Genomic DNA, 21,500 nt, shown 5'->3' with positions numbered 1-21,500 from the left:
AACTAGAGGATGAAGCACGCTTTGCCGCGCTGTCCTTCGAAGTTAAGCGTCTTTTTAATGTATTTCTACACTGGTGGTTACGGTTGGTTGCTTTGTTGCATTCTGAATTGGGCATTCGGTATTAACCGAAACAGATTTTGGTACTTTCTATATTTGGGTTAGCACAAGTGTTAAACCAAAGATAACATATAAATATTAAAACTGATTGTTCAGTTGACAATTTTTTTTAATTTTAGTGAACACAACTGTTAACAAAAAATAACATTCAAATATTGAAACCAAACGTTTGGTTAACCGACTAAATCGGTTCAGTATTTACTCCAAAAAAGATCACTCAGACTCACATCAATACGTGCAGTCTACCCTCTTATATAGCTCAGCTCTCCTTTCCTTGTGCGTAACAAGGGCGAGGTGGGACTAACAATGTACACACATATAGTACAGTCAAAGCTCCTACTCCTGTCCTGACCATCCGAGTAAATAAATTTAGGTTTTGCATGCAGCTGCTTGCATGGCCTATGTCCTAAGCCCACATGTCTAGCGCATCTGACCATCCACGAAAAAAAACGCGTAAAAACAAGACGCACATTGCCACAGTAACCTCTCGATTCACCAGATCGCTCCAATTCCTGGGAGCTTAGTATCTCTAGGGATGTCTGAACCCATAAATCGTTCATAAATCGGGGGAAACTTTGAGGGAGCGCGAACATGCAAAGGTGCAGCCAACTCAACCTTGAACCCCACCATAAGTCCACATCCTGCTAAGAGCAAGTATAAAATAGTGACATAAGCATGCTATAAGGACTAGAATATTATATCTTCCTAAATACTTAAAAGTGCAGCTGTACTATTTCAGACTCCCGAGCGCACGCTCATGGACCGAACGATGCAACAGACTGATTTTAGATTTGGTAAACTGTTCGCCCAGTTATTCTATATATGGAAAGATTCTCCAACTACAGTGCATTGATTTTTATTCACCTTGTCCGACCAACGGTGTCAATCCAGTGATCACGTAACGTGAATTAATTCTGGTACAAGAAAATTCAAAAAACTATAACTTTCACTCCGTGTGTCGAAATGATGATCCGTTTTCATCGTCGGGTTCCTTGTGACGAGCTCTTCAAAACTAGATCTGACATGAATATGTTTTGATGATTTTTTTAACGAAGCAACTGTGATGCTAGATGAGGCAAGTTTAGTGCTAAACATGAGCAACTTCGATGCTAGAAGAATTGCACCATGTGTATAAGTGAATTCACCTAGTAGCCTCTTACTTAGTTGTGTGCAATAGGTAATAGGTGGTTACATAGTTCATTGCCTACCATACAATGAAAGTTACTCACCGTAAAGTGGGAAGTTGTCTAACATGGTTTCTTAGTTGTCTGCCTCAGAAATCAAGTTGCCTACATCGCTACGAAGCTTCCTACGGGTGATCCACAATTGCCTAAAATACTATGAAAGTTGTCCATCAGGGGACCTAAGTTGCCAACGCTATTGAGCACACGGTTGTTGTCTAGTCAGGTCGCGGGTGTTAGATGAGAAGTTGCATAGGGGGTTATCAGAAGTTTCATAGCGGGGTGGATCAAACAATTGCCTACAAACCAACGCAAATTCTTAATTTTTGGTTAAGTTGCCAACAAAAATCATTGAAATCTTCATATATAATGATGGAAAACACACATGAGTTGCCTAGTCAGATCGCGACGAGCTTTCCAAAACTAAACTCCACATGGATATGTTTCTTTAATATTTTTTAGAAGCAACTTTGATGCAAGATGAGGCAACTTTAGTACTAAACAGAAGCAACTTCGCTCCATTAAAAATAACTAATTAGCAACAATAAGCATCTAAATAATGATACAAAACAACTTCAAAACAGAGGTAGATAGCATCACAACTTTTCTTCTACAAGAGGCAACTTTAGTGCTAAAAGCACGCAACTTCACTACATTATGTGTCCTAGTTAGTTTTACCTAATTTTCTACTAACTTCCTCGTCAGTACCTCTAAGTTGCCCATTGTTCACGCTAGTATGTCGTTGTTTCTAAATTTCCTATAATACTATGAAGTCATCTACCGGTGATACTCTTGTGTCTACTATTGCTAGTTATGGTAGGCAACATGATGGTGAATCTTGGCCACTTCAGAGTGTTTGTAGGCAACTTAGAAAACAATGATTAATAACTTCATAGTATCGCAGGCAACTATTTTGGAAAGTTAGGCAACTATGCAGCAATTGTAGGCAACTAGTTACCAATAGCAGGCAACTATACATCAATGGTAGGCAATTTATAGCATATGTATAGGCAATTGAACATCAAGTATAGGAACTGACCATAAACTATAGGCATTTGAGCAGTCATGATACGCAAGTAGGGATAATTTTAGCAAAATTCACAGATACACATAGTGTAGTGAAATTGCTTTGACTGTAGCATTAAAGTTGCCTTATGTTTTGTGTGATTTTTATCATTCTTTACGCAAACCAACCTAATAGTGAGTCATTCTAGGCCAAAAAGAAATTTTGCTTCCCTATAGCACTATAGTTGCCCCCATTGCACCCAAAGTTTCCCTTGAAAAAAAGTTTAACGAAACCTACTCATATAGGATCTAGTTTTGAAGAATTCGTCATGAGAAACCTGACAGTGAAAAAGAAATTAATTTTGATGCTTGAATCAAAAGTTATGGCTTTTACAACTTTTTGAACCTCTAAATAAATGCACGTGGGACAGGATTTAGGCTGATTCCATTGATAGCCATGTGCGTACGGGGTGTGGCCAAACAATTCCCTTTTTTAATGTAGACAGTTGGACACAAGGACCTGTGATTACTATATACGACTGTGCGCTCCAGGCAACAAACGAGTGCCTCGGCGCTCTCTAGGCACGTCCTTATATCTTTACTTAGTTGGAGGAGAGAGAAGAGGAGAAATAAGAGAAGTGGGCTCTTAGTTAGTAGCCGACTGCAACACGAGACCCAAGACGTTTTGTGAGGTTGTAAGTGTTGGGGAACGTAGTAATTCAAAAAAATTCCTACGATCACACAATATCTAACTAGGAGATGCATAGCAACGAGAGGGGAGAGTGTGTCCATGTACCCTCGTAGATCGAAAGTGGAAGCGTTATGTAACACGGTTGATGTAGTCGAACGTCTTCACGATCCAACCGATCCAAGTACCGAACGTGCGGTACCTCCGTGTTCAGAACACGTTCAACACGATGACGTCCCTCGAGCTATTGATCCAGTAGAAGGACGAGGGAGAGTTTCGTCAGCACGACGACGTGATGACGGTATTGGTGATGTGATCCGCGCAGGGCTTCACCTAAGCACTACGACAATATGACCGAGGTGGTAAACTGTGGAGGGGGACACCGCACACGGCTAAGAGAAATCTTGGTGTGCCTTTGGGGTGCCCCCGCCCCTGTATATAAAGGGGGAAGGAGTGAGGGAGTCCTGGACCAAGGGGTCCTCGGGCGTCCGACCTATTGGATATGGGCCGGACTGATGGGCCGTGAAGATACAAAGACCGAAGTCTCTATCCGTGTCCGGATGGGACTCTCCTTGGCGTGGAAGGCAAGCTTGGTGACCAAACATGAAGATTCCTTTCTCTGTAACCGACCTTATGTAACCCTAGATCCCCCGGTGTTTATATAAACCGGAGGGATAGGTCCGTAGACATATATCCTCATAATCATAGTCAGACATGCTAGACATTTAGGGTTTAACCATTACGATCTCGTGGTAGATCAACTCTTGTAATACTCATATTCATCAAGATCCATCAAGCGGGAAGTAGGGTATTACCTCCATAGAGAGGGCCCAAACGTGGGTAAACATTGTGTCCCATGTCTCCTATTACCATCGATCCTAGACACACAGTTCGGGACCCCCTACCCGAGATTCGCCGGTTTTGACACCGACATTGGTGCTTTCATTGAGAGTTCCATTGTGCCGTCGTCAAGAGGTTTGATGGCCCCTTCAATCATTTACAATGATGCTGTCCAAGGGAAAGTCTTCCTCCCCGGATAGATCTTCGTGTTCGGCGGCTTCGCACTGCGGGCCAACTCGCTTGGCCATCTGGAGCAGATCGAAAGCTACGCCCCTGGCCATCAGGTCAGATTTGGAAGCTTGAACTATGTCGCAAATATCTGCGGAGACTTGATCTTCGACGGATTCGAGACCACGATAGCCGCTCCCTGCCAATGATGAACATGACGTAAATCTGTCATCGGTCCCTACGCAGGAGATAGTACCTGTAGCTTCTCTGGCCATAGATCCGGAGCAGATCGCGCCATCCGAAGACGGGAAGCTCAACCCCACCGCGGAAGCCGCAGACTCAGCGGTGTTGGAGCCGCACACAGACTTAACTTCAAGTGACATCTATGTCACCGGAGCTACGGACTCGTCTCTGGCTACAGGTTCCGAACCTCGTGCGTCCGCGTACGTCGAGCTTGATCGGTCACCGACCGTCGAATTCAACTCCGCGGACATCTTCTGACACTTGCCTTTGGGCGACGTGCTAAACTCGTTAAGAGCACTATCTTTAGCGACGGGCTCATTGCCGAATTGTGTTTGGTTCGAACCGGAGGCTGATGATGGAGAATTTCACTTCCCACCCACCGCCCACTTCATAGCCACTGTCGAAGACTTAACTGATATGCTCGATTATGGCTCCGACGACATCGACGGTATGGACAATGATGTCGGAGAAGAAGAGGCCCAGAAGCCGCCATTCACCGGACGCTAGACGACCACTTCCTCGTATGATGTATACATGGTGGATGCACCAAAAGAGAATAGCGGCGATGACAAGGAAGATCCAGTTGAGGATAAACCTCCCGAGATACAATCGAAGCGCCGGCGTCAGCGGCGCCACTCTAAGTCATGCCGTAGTAAAGTCAGCAACACCGGCACAGGAGAAGATAACACTCCGGAAGGTGCCGAAGACAACGAAGACCCCGTTGACACAGCTACTGAACAGGATGAACGGGAAGATGGGCGGGTTAGCCCTGGTAAACAGGCCATGCACAAAGACTCGGAGGACGACAGTTATCTTCCGCTATCCGAGGATGAGGCGAGTCTCAACACTGAGGATTTTATCGTGCCTGAGGAACCTCTTGAGCAGGAGCGCTTCAAGCGCCAGCTAATAGCCACTGCAAGGAGCCTGAAAAAGAAGCAGCAGCAGCTTCAAGCTGACCAAGATCTGCTCAACAATAAATGGACCGATGTCCTAGCAGCCGAAGAATACGGCCTCAAGCGCCCAGCCAAAAGCTACCCGAAGCGCAAACTGCTACCTCAATTCGATGACGAGGCGCCAGAGCACATACCACCATCGTGCAATGCGGCTAACCGACCACCACGTGGTTGGGATAAAACAACAACCCAAGCCGAACACCAGCCCGCCCCGCCTCATCACAAAGGTAGAGGTAAAACAGCTCACGTCATACATATGACCTTCGGCGGGACCTAAACAATAAAGCAGGACATACCAGATCGATCTATGGATCGCGAGGACGTGCCCTGACACGCGACGATGACCATCTATTCGGACGTGACAAACCTAGTCATGCGCGGGCTGAAAGCCGCAGCCGGACTCCATCAGGGCTACGTCGCGATGCGGCCCGATATAGAGGTGCCGCACACCTTCTTTGCTTCACCGACGAAGTCATGGAACATGAATTCCCAGAAGGGGTCAAACCCGTGAATATAGAATCATATGATGGAACCACAGACCCCGCGGTATGGATCGAAGACTTCATTCTCCATATTCATATGGCCCGCGGTGATGACCTTCATGCCATTAAATACCTCCCCCTAAAAACTCAAAGGACCAGCTCGACACTGGTTGAACAGCCTGCCAGAAAATTCCATCGGCAGTTGGGAGGACTTGGAAGAAGCCTTCCTTGATAACTTCCAAGGTACATATGTTCGACCTCCGGACGCTGATGACTTAAGCCATATAGTTCAACAGCCCGGAGAGTCCGCCAGGAAATTCTAGACTAGGTTCTTAACTAAAAAGAATCAGATCGCCGACTGTCCGGATGCCGAAGCCCTAGCAGCCTTTAAACACAGCATCCGCGATGAATGGCTCGCCTGCCACCTCGGCCAAGAGAAGCCAAAGTCCATGGCAGCCCTCACGGCACTCATGACCCACTTTTGTGCGGGCGAAGATAGTTGGCTGGCCCGTAGCAAAAACAATGCAAGCGACGCCGGCACCCCTGAAACCAAAAATAGCAACGACAAGTCTCGACGCAATAGATACAAGCGTCAAAACAACAATGACAACACCGAGGATACGACGGTTAATGCCGGATTCAGTGGCTCTAAGTCCGGTCAGCGGAGGAAGCCGTTCAAAAAGAACAATTCGGGCTCATCTAGCTTGGACCGCATACTTGATCGTCCGTGCCAGATTCACGGCACCCTAGACAAACCACCCAATCATACCAATAGAGATTGTTGGGTTTTTAAACAGGCCGACAAGTTAAATGCCGAAAGCAAGGAGAAGGGATCACAAAACGAAGATGACGATGAGGAGCCCCAGCCACCGAACATAGGGGGACAGAAGAAGTTTCCCCCTCAGGTCAAAACGGTGAACATGATATATGCTACCCACATCCCTAAGAGGGAGCGCAAGCGCGCGCTCAGGGACATCTACGTGATAGAGCCAGTCGCCCCAAACTTTAATCCATGGTCGTCATGCCCGATCACTTTTGATCGCTGGGATCATCCGACCAGTATCCGTCACGGCAATTCAGCCGCACTGGTCCTGGACCCAATAATTGATGGGTTGCACCTGACGCGAGTCCTGATGGATGGTGGAAGCAGCCTCAACTTGCTTTATTAGGATACAGTGTGCAAAATGGGCATTAATCCATCACGGATCAAGCCCACAAAAACTACCTTTAAAGGAGTCATACCAGGTGTAGAGGCCTGCTGTACGGGCTCAATCACACTAGAGGTTGTCTTCGGATCTCTGGAATTCCCAAAGCGAGAAGTTAATCTTTGATATCGTCTCCTTTCGCAGTGGCTACCATGCACTGCTCGGACGAACCGCATTTGCTCGATTCAATGCGGTGCCACACTACGCTTATCTTAAGCTCAAGATGCTCGAACCACAAGGCGTCATAACAGTTAATGGAAACACGGAATGCTCCCTCCGCACCGAGGAGCACACCGCTGCCTTAGCGGCAGAAGTATAGAGCGACCTTTTTAAGCAGAACCTTAATTCAGCGGCCGGTTCCCAGGACACTGTCAAGAGAGTCCGGACCATTCTGCAGCAGGACAGCTCGGCTCTTCAAGAGCTCGACTAGCAATTCGGCCTCCATCCCAGTCCTGACCAAGTGGCGGCAATTGTACCGCGCGTACATAACTACGCACTCAAAATACCATGGGCACGGATGGAGGCATAACCAGCTTGTGATCCGCAATACGGCTCGGCCGCCCCAGACACACACACTTTCACTGTTTCCTTTTCCCCTTTTTTTCAGGTTTCTTTTTCACAAGCATTTCCTAATGGCTTGACCATCGATTCTTTTCAAAGGATAAAAACACCAAGACGACAAGAAGCATGGACGCATTGGGGAACCTTTAGGTGGTTTCTTTAACGACCCCTTTACCTATTTTCAGGACCCACACGCAGCTCTCCCTTGGTTAAGGCATAGTAAATAGCCTTCTGCTTATTGCACTACTTGTATAAATGCGTTTAACACACCAGTGAAATTATAATAGAAACAGTTTGCGGCCCAAATTTTACGGCTCTAGCTTACTACTTGTTCTTCTTTTTTCTTCCTTTTTGTCTTTCCTTTTCTGGTAACTCTATCAGACAACACCCGTACACTCTGGTGCGTTTCAATTTGCCAGGGGCTTCATAGCGCCCCACAACATGGCAACAAAAGTCCGAACACTTTTACAGTACAGTTCGGCACCCCGAATTTAGCACTATATGCATTGGCTCCGAATCGTGTCTTTGGTCAATAGTTGGGTTGCCTGGCTCCTGTGCTTACTACCTTACATTCCGCTGTATCGGCTAGGGTAGTAAAGGGAGAACTACTGCGATTGTGCCCTGATTTACCTGGGTGAGCACCTCAGTAGAGAAAGCTGAAAACTGACTATCATGATGCGGCGAGAGCCGGACAGCTCTTCGGAGGTCTCAAATCCTTAGAGATTTTTTTCACATTACGCGAAGGATTGGTACTTACCCGATCAAGTGTTTACAACATCCTAGTTCAGATACTAGGGGCCGCGCCTATATTTCTATTTGTCAAACTCCTATGGCTAAGTGAGGGTGCTAAAGCCGCATAGTCCGATTGCCTGGTTCGTCGCGCTAAACACCTCCTTCAAGGACCAAACAATTGGATCAAGAGTGTTTAGATTACATCCCGAACACCCCTGTATTTCCTACATGGGGGCAGAAGCCGACGACTAGCTAACTCTTAGATTTCACATAACACAGCCGCACAGGAGGAGAATTTTTTTAAATAACAAAACATTATATTACATAACGATTTTGTTTCATCATACAAGGCAAAGACAACATGAATGTATTCATTCGAAAATAATGTCTTGCGCACATTGCATTGCTACAATGCGAAACCCTTCCAGGAAATCTGCAAAATACCGCTCGGGCGTGCGGTGCTCCTTGCCCTCTGGCGGCCCTTCGGTCGTCAGCTTAACGACGTCCATCTTCGCCCACCACACCTTGACGCGGGCGAAGGCCATGCGCGCACCTTCAGTGCAGGCCGATCGCTTGACGACCTCCAGCCGAGGACAGGGGTTCACCAGCCGCTTCACGAGCCCAAAGTAGCTGCCGGGCATAGCTTCGGCAGGCCACAACCGGATTATCAAATCCTTCATGGCCAGTTCGGCCACCCTATGCAGCTCAACCAGCTATTTTAGCTGATTGGTGAAGGGCACGGGATGCTCTGGCACAAGGTACTGCGACCAGAACAACTTCTCCGTCGACCTCTCTTCTTCGGCTCGGAAGAACTCCGCAGCGTCAGACACACTGTGCGATAGATCTGCAAACGCCCCTGGAGAACTCCGAATCCGGGTTAGTAAGAAATACTTCTTCTTCACATACTTGCTTTGCATACTAAACACCTTACCCGCTGCGATCTTCTTGGCCGTCTGGATCTCTTGGAGGGCACCCTGGGCTTCAACCCGATGAGCCTTAGTGAGTTAGGTCTCTCGAGCCGAAACATCGCCCTCCAAGGTCTCATACTTCTTCACAGCGTCCTGGAGCTCTTGCTGGACCTCGTTTAGCCGGGCCTTAAGCTTCTTACGAGAGGCATGCTCCTTGACAGCCTTTCCCTCGACTTCGGCCAGGGCCTTTTTAAGGGCCTTGACCTCGGTCGTCGCCCCTACACATATCATGACATTACGATCAATATACATCATCTATTCTTTCCGAATATATAGCGAGTCATCACATACCTTGCTGGTCTTCCAGCTGCTTCCTCGCTTGGCCGAGCTCCTCCTCTGCCCGCTCCAGTCTCTACTTCAGGCCGGAGACTTCGGCAGTGTGTGAGGTCACGGCCAGCAACGAAGCCTGCTTATTCACACCAGACACATTTTAGTTAGTTTCATGCAAAATTTAATTGATCCTCTGTCCAATTTTTCTTTCCGAACACCAGACAATGTCTCAGGGGCTACTGTTTATATTGGGATTTTCCCCGTTACGCTGCTTACCTCAAAACCTGTCAGCAGGCCGCTGCAGGCTTTGGCCAGTCCGCTCTTGACGGACTGAACCTTTTCAATCACCATACCCATGAGGATACGGTGTTCTTCCACAATGGAAGCGCCTCGTAGCGCTTCCAGTAGATTATCCGGTCCCTCTGGTTGGACAGAGGTCACTGGTGGAACAAGCACACTCCCTTCTTTCGAAGGAGGTCGTTCACCGGATTCCGGAGCCGCATGGGTCTCCGGAATCGTATTCGGCTGGGGGCCGAACTGATCGAGGCCCCCGCCCTCAGTCGCCATGGGGATCTGCTCCCCCATGTGTTTGACAACTGGGGTTTCATCCTCTGGCGTCACCCCGGCGGTCCCTCGAACCTCTTGTTGGCCTGGGAAGGTCCTTTGGGACAACACCTCGTCGTCGCCCTTAGTCGTGGGAGAGTGAGCGGCCGCCGGTGACTCGCTAGCCATCGCTTTTGAATCCAATGAACCTCCTGATGAGGATCGTTGGGAGCTGTTGTGGGCCGGACTACAATAACATGATTAATGATATTAATACCATAAAGTGGAGAGGCCGGATAAATAGACGAGTGCGGGTTCTTAGTACTCACTATGCGGCCAGGGGCTTGTTCCGGGGCCTTCGCTCCGGGCTGCTGTTAATGTCCCAGGCAGAGTTATCAGTGAGAGGGCCTTCCCCCTCTTGGGCGCCTCCGCCTCCAGACTTGTGGAGGCCGCCCTCTTCTTCCTCCCCTCATTAGGGGGAGAAGTGCTCTCTTCCTCCTCCTCATTGTCGTCTTCAGCGGCGGAGGAGCGAGTCTTGTCTTCGGACGACACGCCCGAAGCTCCCTTGCGGCGGGGGCCACTTTGGACCCCCTTGGCCTTCTTCTCTGGTGCCTTATAGGGCGCCGGTACCAGCATCTTCGCCAGGCGCGGGATGACTGGTTCCTCGTGTAGCGGAGCAGGACACCGAATCTGCTTCGCCCTCTCTGTCCATTCCTGAAAAAGCAATGATAATAAAAGTTCAGATATCCTCCTTGAAACAAGCAAGTAGAGGATGTGTTAAAGACTTACCTTGTTGGCGGGGTGGTTAATGTCGTGCCCGCGGTCCGAGTCTGTGGCTAGCGGTGTCTCGTTGCCCTTGAAGAGCAACTTCCAGGCATCTTCGTGAGTAGTCCCGAAGAGCCTCTCCAAGGTTTGGTGCTTCTTCATATTGAACTCCCATAGAGGGCGGCTCCGGCTTTGGCATGAGAGGATTCGGCAAACCAGCATCACCTGGATTACGTCGACGAGCTTGATGTTTTTATCCACCATGCTTTGAATGCACGTTTGCAGCACTATCAGCGCGTCCGACGAAGACCAATTTGGGCCCTTCTCAACCTAGGAGGTGAGTCGCATTGTAGCACCGGAGTTGAATTCGGTAGCTGCGGCCCAGGTGGCACCGCGGGGTTCTGTGATGTAGAACCACAATTTCTGTCATTCCTTGACAGTCTCCATGAAAGTACCTTTTGGCCAGGAGACATTGGTCAGTTTGCTCACCATAGCGCCTCCACATTCCGTGTGCTGGCCATCCACCACCTTCGGCTTTATGTTGAAGACCTTGAGCCATAGCCTGAAGTGGGGTTGGATGCGTAGGAAGGCCTCGCACACGATGATGAACGCCGATATGTTGAGGAAGGAGTTCGGGGTTAGATCATGGAAGTCTAGACCGTAATAGAACATCAGCTCATGGACGAAAGGGTGGAGTGGAAACCTAGCCCGCGGATGAAATGAGGGATGAATACCACCCTCTCGTTGGGCTTCGGTGTAGGGACGACTTGCACCTTGGCTGGAAGATGGTGGGCGATTTCCTTTGCCAGATACCCGTCCGCTCGAAGCTCGGTAATGTCCTTCTCCTTAACGGAGGAGGCCATCCACTTGCCTTGACCTCCGGATCCGGACATGGTTGAGTGCTTGCTCGAGTGGGGAAGGATGAGAGCTTGGGCGCTGGAGCTCAAGAATGGAAGGGCAAAGGAAGAGAGTAGGCGTGGGGGAAGAAGGGGGATCCTTATCCCCTTATAAAGGCAGTGAATATCGAACGCCTCCCCACCCGCCTATTCCCAAAGGTTGTGTAAACGACACGGTTGGATTACCCACGCTCGTATTGATGAGAATCCCGCAATAAGGGGACACGATCTTGATACGTCTCCAACGTATCTATAATTTTTGATTGTTTCATGCTATATTATATTCTGTTTTGGACATTATTGGGCTTTATTATACACTTTTATATTATTTTTGGGACTAACCTATTAACCGGAGGCCCAGCCCAGAATTGCTGTTTTTTGCCTATTTCAGAGTTTCACAGAAAAAGAATATCAAACGGAGTCCAAACGGAATGAAACCTTTGGGAACGTGATTTTCGGAACGAACGTGATCCAGAGGACTTGGACCCTATGTCAAGACATCAACCAGGAGGCCACGAGGTAGGGGGGCGCGCCTACCGTCCTGGGCGCGCCCTCCACCCTCGTGGGCCCCCTGTTGCTCCACCGACGTACTCCATCCTCCTATATATACCTACGTACCCCCAAACTACCAGATACGGAGCCAAAACCCTGATTCCACCGCCGTAACTTTTTGTATCCATGAGATCCCATCTCGGGGCCTGTTCCGGAGCTCCGTCGGAGGGGGCATCGATCACGGAGGGCTTCTACATCAACACCATAGCCTCTCAGATGAAGTGTGAGTAGTTTACTTCAGACCTTCAGGTCCGTAGTTATTAGCTAGATGGCTTCTTCTCTCTTTTTGGATCTCAATACAAAGTTCTCCCCCTCTCTTGTGGAGATCTATTCGATGTAATCTTCTTTTGCGGTGTGTTTGTTGAGACCGATGAATTGTGGGTTTATGATCAAGTTTATCTATGAACAATATTTGAATCTTCTCTGAATTCTTTTATGTATGATTGGTTATCTTTGCAAGTCTCTTCGAATTATCAGTTTGGTTTGGCCTACTAGATTGATCTTTCTTGCAATGGGAGAAGTGCTTAGCTTTGGGTTCAATCTTGCGGTGTCCTTTCCCAGTGACAGTAGGGGAAGCAAGGCACGTATTGTATTGTTGCCATCGAGGATAACAAGATGGGGTTTATATCATATTGCATGAGTTTATCCCTCTACATCATGTCATCTTGCTTAAAGCATTACTCTGTTCTCTTGAACTTAATACTCTAGATGCATGCTGGATAGCGGTCGATGTGTGATACGTCTCCAACATATCTATAATTTTTGATTGTTCCATGCTATTATATTATCTGTTTTGGATGTTTATGGGCTTTATTATGCACTTTTATATTATTTTTGGGACTAACCTATTAACCCAGAGCCCAGTGTCAGTGTCTGTTTTTTCCTTGTTTTAGAGTATCGTAGAAAAGGAAAATCAAACGGAGTCCAATTGACTTGAAACTTCACGAAACTTATTTTTGGACCAGAAGAAGCCCACGGAGTATCGGAGTTGGATCAGGAGAGTCCCGGGCTGCCTACGAGGGTGGGGGCACTCCCACCCCCCTGGGCGCGCCCCCTGCCTCGTGGACAGCCCAGAGGTTCACCGACGTATTTATTCCTCCCATATATACCCATATACCCTAAAAACTTTGAGGAACACAACACTAGTAGAAAACATGTCTTTGGTCACGTGGCAATATTCACATTAGTCCCAGTTCAGTCACGAACCGGGACTAATGTGAGCATTGGTCCCGGTTCGTGCGGCTAAGGCATTAGTCCCATTTCACCTGAGCCCTTTAGTCCCGGTTTGAGACACGAACCGAGACTAAAGGGTGCGATGCCCTTTAGTCCCGGTTTGTGTCTCAAACCGGGACTAAAGATTAGACCTTAATTTAGTCCCGGTTTGAGACACGAACTGGGACTAAAGGGTGTGATGCCCTTTAGTCCCGGTTTGTGTCTCAAACCGGGACTAAAGGTCCCATTTTCAAACTCTACCCCCCTGTGAATTGCCTTTTATGTTTTGAAAAAATCAAAAGAAAATGATAAAAACTTCAAAAAATAAAATCCTTCGAGAGGTAGTTATATTATTACATCTACTAGTTAGGAAAATTTTAAAACTTAAATTTGGACATGTTTTGCAAAAAGTGTAGGGAAAATGTAAAACGGCTATAACTTTTGCATACGATGTCGGAAAAAACGTATAATATATCAAAAAATTCAGCACGAAAATCCGCATTCGATGGAGACCGCCTACCACCTGTTTGTAATTTTTTAGAATCCTAAAATTCTAAAAGGGAAAAAAGTTATGCTCAAATTTCAGTTTTTTTTGAATTTTTGTTAAATTTGGTCAAACTATGGTCAAACTACTTATTCAAGAAGTATTAGTGTTACTAAATAATTATTCAAGAATATTAGTGTTACTAAATAATTATTTCAGTTTTTTTGAATTTTGGTCAACTGTGGTCAAACTGTGGTCAAACAATGATCAAACTACTTAATCAAGAAATATTAGTGTTACTAAATAATTATTTCAGTTTTTTGAATTTTGTTCAAATCTGGTCAAACTATGGTCAAACTGTGGTCAAACTGTGGTCAAACTACGGTCAAACTATGGTCAAACTACTTATTCAAGAAATATTAGTGTTACTAAATAATTATTGATTTTTAGAACAATAGTTTCAAACTCAAACAGTGAAATGTGTGACTTCATGCTCAAGCTAAATTCCTGAGGGTTAATAGGATTGACATCTTATTATTGTCAGGAAAACAACAAGTGCAGACTTGCAACGAGGGAGAATAGAACCCAGAAGTTAAGCGTGCTTAGGCTGGAGTAGTGAGAGGATGAGTGACCGTTCGAGAAGTTAGATGATTTGGAATGATGAGGGGTTATTAGAGATTAAAGGTTAAATTGAGCAGTGATGAGGGGTGATTAGAGATTAGAGGTTAAAATAATTCAGAAATTTGAAATTCAAAAAAAAATTCAAAAAAAAAATCATAAAATTTCCTTTAGTACCGGTTGGTGTTACCAACCGGGACTAAAGGTGGACCTCCAGGCAGCGGCCGCGTGGAGGGCCTTTAGTCCCGGTTCCAGAAAGAACCGGGACTAAAGGGGGAGGCTTTAGTACCGACCCTTTAGTCCCGGTTCTAGAACCGGGACTAAAGGCCCTTATGAACCGGGACCGAAGGCCCTTTTTCTACTAGTGCAATAGATCGGGAGTTCCGCCGCCAGAAGCCTCTGTAGTCACCGAAAGCCAATCTAGACCCGTTCCAACACCCTGCCGGAGGGGGAATCCCTCTTCGGTGGCCATCTTCATCATCCGGCGCTCTCCATGACAAGGAGGGAGCAGTTCTCCCTCGAGGCTGAGGGTATGTACCAGTAGCTATGTGTTTGATCTCTCTCTCTCTCTCTCATGTTCTTGAGGTGGTACGATCTTGATGTATCACGAGCTTTGCTATTATAGTTGGATCTTATGATGTTTCTCCCCCTCTACTCTCTTGTAATGGATCAAGTTTTCCCTTTGAAGTTATCTTATCGGGTTGAGTCTTTAAGGATTTGAGAACACTTGATGTATGTATTGCGTGGGATACCCGTGGTGACCAACTTGCGGGTTCCGTGACCTTGGTAATCTATGCATAGGGGTTGGCACACGTTTTAGCCTTTACTCTCCGGTAGAAATTTTGGGGCACTCTTTGAGGTTCTATGTGTTGGGTGAATAGATGAATCTGAGATTGTGTGATGCATATCGTATAATCATATCCATAGATACTTGAGGTGACATTGGAGTATCTAGGTGACATTAGGGTTTTGGTTGATTTGTGTCTTAAGGTATTATTCTAGTACGAACTCTTGAATAGATCGATCCGAACGAATAACTTTGAGGTGGTTTCGTACCCTACCATAATCTCTTCGTTTGTTCTCTGCTATTAGTGACTTTGGAGTGACTCTTTGTTGCATGTTGAGGGATAGTTATGTGATCCAATTATGTTATTATTGTTGAGAGAACTTGCACTAGTGAAAGTATGAACTCTAGGCCTTGTTTCAACACATTGCAATACCGTTTGTGCTCACTTTTATTATTAGTTACCTTGCTGTTTTTATATTTTCAGATTACAAAAACCTTTATCTACCATCCATATACCACTTGTATCACCATCTCTTCGCCGAACTAGTGCACCTATACAGTTTACCATTGTATTGGATGTGTTGGGGACACAAGAGACTCTGTTATTTGGTTGCAGGGTTGTTTGAGAGAGACCATCTTCATGCTACGCCTCCTACAGATTGATAAACCTTAGGTCATCCACTTGAGGGAAATTTGCTACTGTCCTACAAACCTCTGCACTTGGAGGCCCAACAACATCTACAAGAAGAAGGTTATGTAGTAGACATCAATGTGTGGAGTAATAGTAGTAGATGCAGGCAGGAGTTGGTCTACTTGTCTCGGAAGTGATGCCTATATACATGATCATACCTAGATATTCTCATAACTATGCTCAATTCTGTCAATTGCTCAACAGTAATTTGTTTACCCACCGTGAATACTTATGCTCTTGAGAGAAGCCACTAGTGAAACCTATGGCCCCGGGTCTATTTTCCATCATATTAATCTTCCAATACTTAGTTATTTTTATTGCCTTTTATTTTACTTTGCATCTTTATCATAAAAATACCAAAAACATTATCTTATCATATCTATCAGATCTCACTCTCATAAGTGACCGTCTAGGGATTGACAACCCCTTATCGCGTTGGTTGCAAGGATTTATTTGTTTGTGTAGGTCCGAGGGACTCGTGCGTGGCCTCCTACTGGATTGATACCTTGGTTCTCAAAAACTGAGGGAAATACTTATGCTACTTTGCTACATCACCCTTTCCTCTTCAAGGGAAAACCAATGCAAGTGCTCAAGAGGTAGCAAGAAGGATTTCTGGCGCCGTTGCCGGGGAGGTCTATGCAAAAGTCAACACACCAAGTACCCATCATAAACCCTTATCTCCCGCATTACATTATTTGCCATTTGCCTCTCGTTTTCCTCTCCCCCACTTCACCCTTGCCGTTTTATTCTCCCTCTCTTTCTCCGTTTGCCTCTTTTTGCCCCTTGCACTTTCCGCCGTTATGTCTGAAGTCGTGTAAATTATTGTCGATATGGACAATAATAATATCATGAAAAACTCTGATGCTCCTGCTGAAGAACCCCCTATCTCACATACAAAAAAATTCCGAGTTGGTAGTGGTAATATTATTGGAAAAGGAGTTATCCAAGATTTATTTACTTGTGCCAATGCTTTGCCTTCTATGGGTAGCTCTATCCTTCATAGAACTAGTAGTCTTGCGGACGCTATCGCCATGCTTGTAGTTGAACTTGAAAGACAATTTATGCACATGCATCCTTGCATACAAAGAATTTTCTAATATTGAGCATTCTTCTGTTAAGCGTGCCGCTACTATGTTTTTGGCTCATGAGTTTAGATTCATAATAAAAGAGGCCAAAGAAATCTTTGCGCATTATAGGGTGGATGCTTGTCGTCTTCCCATAGAGGCTATCATTTTTGATCAAGATGAAATAATGCGTTTTCAATCTCTAGACTATGTTGCTTTCAATGAAAATCTTAGAAAAAGGGTTCCTACCAAAGTTCTAGTTGATAGAATTTCTGAACTTAATAATGATTTGGCTATTCGAAATAATGAACTAGTATATTCTCTCGAGTATAGGCTCACAAAGTTCTGTCAAAAGAATGCTTATAATGATGAATTGGTTGTGCAATACGAAGGGCCAAAGGAGGAACCTATACCTCCCAAAGTTGATCTTGGGGACTTTTGTCCCATTAAAGTTAGCCCTTTTGATTACTTTTGCTTGCCTCAAAGAAAACTTGCTGCCGAACGTAGGGAATATGAAATGAGTTTTAATGATCTATCTTATTATGATGGCAATACCTAGATCTATCCTTGCTTTTTATGCCTAGCTAGGGGCGTTAAACGATAGCGCTTGTTGGGAGGCAACCCAATTTTATTTTTATTCCTTGCTTTTTGCTCCTGTTTAGTAATAAATAATTTATCTAGGCTCTGTTTTGGTTGTGTTTTTTGTTTTTAATTAGTGTTTGTGCCAAGTAGAACCGTTGACAAGACTTGGGGAAAGTCTTTTTAATCTTTCTGTAAAAAACAGAAACTTTAGCGCTCACTAGAATTGTTGCCATTTTTATTTGGAAAGTTATATTTAGTTAATTCTTTTTGAAGATGATTAATAGATAAATTCCTCGCGTCCAGAAATTTATTTTAGAATTTTGGGGGTTCCAGATCTTGTGTTAGCTACAGATTACTACAGACTGTTCTGTTTTTGACAGATTCTGTTTTTCGAGTGTTGTTTGCTTGTTTTGATGAATCTATGGCTAGTAAAATAGTTTATAAACCATAGAGAAGTTGGAATACAGTAGGTTTAACACCAATATAAATAAAGAATGTGTTCATTACAGTACCTTGAAGTGGTTTTTTGTTTTCTTTCGCTAACGGAGCTCACGAGATATTCTACTTTAAGTTTTGTGTTGTGAAGTTTTCAACTTTTGGGTGAAAGATTTGATGGATTATGGAACAAGGAGTGGCAAGAGCCTAAGATTGGGGATGCCCATGGCACCCCAAGATAATATAAGGACACCTAAAAGCCAAAGCTTGGGGATGCCCCGGAAGGCATCCCCTCTTTCGTCTACTTCCATCGGTAACTTTACTTGGAGCTATATTTTTATTCACCACATGATATGTGTTTTGCTTGGAGCGTCTTGTATGATTTGAGTATTTTCTTTTTAGTTTACCACAATCATCATTGCTGTACACACCTTTTGATAGAGACACACATGATTCGGAAATTATTAGAATACTCTATGTGCTTCACTTATATCTTTTGAGTTATATAGTTTTTGCCCTAGTGCTTCACTTATATTTTTTAGAGCACGTCGGTGGATTTGTTTTATAGAAACTATTATTCTCTCATGCTTCACTTAGATTATTTTGAGAGTCTTAAATAGCATGGTAATTTACTTAAATAATCCTAATATTCTAGGTATTCAAGACTAGTAAAAACTTTCTTATGAGTGTGTTGAATATTAAGAGAAGTTTGATGCTTGATGGTTGTTTTGAGACATGGAGGTAGTGATATCAAAGTTGTGCTAGTTGAGTAGTTGTGAATTTGAAAAATACTTGTGTTGAAGTTTGCAAGTCCCGTAGCATGCACGTATGGTAAACGTTATTTAACAAATTTGAAACATGAGGTGTTCTTTGATTGTCTTCCTTATGAGTGGCGGTCGGGGACAAGTGATGGTCTTTTCCTACCAATCTATCCCCATAGGAGCATGCGCGTAGTGCTTGGTTTTTGATGACTTGTAGATTTTTGCAATAAGTATGTGAGTTCTTTATGACTAATGTTGAGTCCATGGATTATATGCACTCTCACCTTTCCATCATTGCTAGCTTCTTCGGTACCGTGCATTGCCCTTTCTCACATTGAGAGTTGGTGCAAACTTCGCCGGTGCATCCAAACCCCGTGATATGATACGCTCTTTCACACATAAACCTCCTTATATCTTCCTCAAAACAATCACCACACCTACCTATTATGGCATTCCCATAGCCATTCCGAGATATATTGCCATGCAACTTTCCACCGTTCTGTCTATCATGACACGTTCATCATTGTCATATTGCTTTGCATGCTCATGTAGTTGACATAGTATTTGTGGCGAAGCCACCATTCATAATCCTTTCATACATGTCACTCTTGGTTCATTGGATATCCCGGTACACCGTAGGAGGCATTCACATAGATTCATACTTTGTTCTAGTATCGAGTTGTAATCATTGAGTTGTAAATAAAAAGAAGTGTGATGATCATCATTTTCTAGAGAATTGTCCCAAGTGAGGGAAAAAGAAGGAGAAAGGCCGTAAAAAAGGAGAAGGCCCAGATAAACAAGAGAAAAAGAGAGAAGCGCTACAAAAAAAAATACACTTCCGTGATGATACGTGTTTGTCACAGTAGGTCGCTTTTTTTGTCATGCATGTACATCCATGACAAATTTATGGCAGAATCAAGATAGTCATACCTGTGCTGTCGTAGAAGTGTTCCATGACATTACCAAAATTATCATCATGAAAGTGTCCACTTCCATGACGATAAATCGCGTGTCACAGAAGTGCTTTCGTCAAGGGTGACCGACACGTGGCATCCACCGTAACGGAACGCTGTTAAGCTACCGGGTCGTGTTTTGGATCCGATAACCCGCGAACAGCCCCGACCAATGGGGATTTTCCATGTGTAAAATCATCCTTGGCTGGAGGAAACACGTGCCGGCTCATCGTTGGGACAGATGTCAACCACTCATTGGATGGAAGGCGCCTATGATACGTCGACACGTGGTACGGCCCAACAGAGGCCCATTCCTATGAAAAGGCTAGCCCATTTGACTTGGTCAAAAGGTGGCGGGCCGGCCCATGGAAAGCATGTTAACGGCCTGTTCGCATATAGCCCATTTACAACCCACTAACCCGAGGCCCGTTACGCCCTATTCGAATTAGGCCTAGTAGCGTCATCTGGGCCATCCAATATGATTCCAGCCCGTTTTCACTTCTGGCCCATGTATGGCCCATGACTTCTTTTGGCCCATATGAGGCCCTATGTAACTCTTGGCCTATTAACGGCCCGTGGTGAAACTGGCCCGTAATGAACAGTGTATCACTTTACACCCATTAACGGCCCGTGGTGAAACTGGCCCGTAATGAACAGTGTATCACTTTATACCCATTAACGACCGTTTTTCTGTTGGGCCATTTCTAGCCCATGTTATCTTTCGGCCTTCTCAGAGCCCATTTATTCTTGGGCTCATTTCCAGCATTCGATTACTTACGGCCCGTTACTGTCATTTTTTGCTTGTGGGCCAAATTCAGCCCGTGGTTACAGTCGGCCCGTTTGTGGTCCGTTAATACGTTGGACCATTTTCATAGCGTCATCAAATATGGCCTATTAACGATGGCCCGTTACGGTCGGCCCATGAACGGACGATTCCATCTCTAGCCCATTTACAGCCATAATGCGGCCTGTTATTGGCCCATGTTTGGCCAATCAATCATACGACCCGTATAAGGCCCATTGATGATACGGCCCGTAGAAGGCCCATTGTTTCTACGGCCTGTAGAAGGCCTACTGTTTCTACGGCCCGTAGAAGGCCCACTGTTTCTACGGCCCGTAGGAGGCCCAGTGTCACTATAATAAATATTAGCCCATGGTTATTGTGGCCTAGTTTTAAAAAATAGGTTATTGCAGCCACTAGTTAACCGCGGAAAAAGAACTGCAATGACTACAAGCAAACCAATAAACAAGACAACAAGGAAATAAATAAGCAAGCAACTAACGCTAGGCTATCACGGCTATTACACATATTACATCCACTGGGCATCAAAGTTCGCCACCAGTGCAAATATAGGGAACAAAGCAACATATCATATACACTGGCCGTCAAAATTGGCCACCAGTGCAAATAAATGCGGCAGCAAAACAAGAGCATAACTGAAACAACTTCAGAAGAGCTCAAGAAATGTTATCCTGGGTATCCACCATGCTGGCAATAAGCTTAGCAACCTGATTAGCTTTGTCCTGTTTGGCGCTAAAATCCTCCAACGCTTGCTGTTGCACTAGAAAGTATGCATCTGAATGCTCCAGGGACTTCCGCAGTCCTTCTGCTTCTTTTTGTAGCACATCTGATCGATGTCTTTCAGCTTGTAGTTGAGACTCAAGAAACCGAACTGATTCAGACAGTGAGTTTGAATAGCTTGTGCAAGCAGTATTGGCCAGTAACTCCAACACTAAACAAAGA

This window comes from Triticum dicoccoides, chromosome 5A (assembly GCF_002162155.2).
Source record: "Triticum dicoccoides isolate Atlit2015 ecotype Zavitan chromosome 5A, WEW_v2.0, whole genome shotgun sequence".
Classification (NCBI taxonomy): Eukaryota; Viridiplantae; Streptophyta; class Magnoliopsida; order Poales; family Poaceae; genus Triticum; species Triticum dicoccoides.
The sequence above is the reverse complement of the archived record's forward strand: the minus strand, read 5'-3'. Positions refer to the sequence as shown.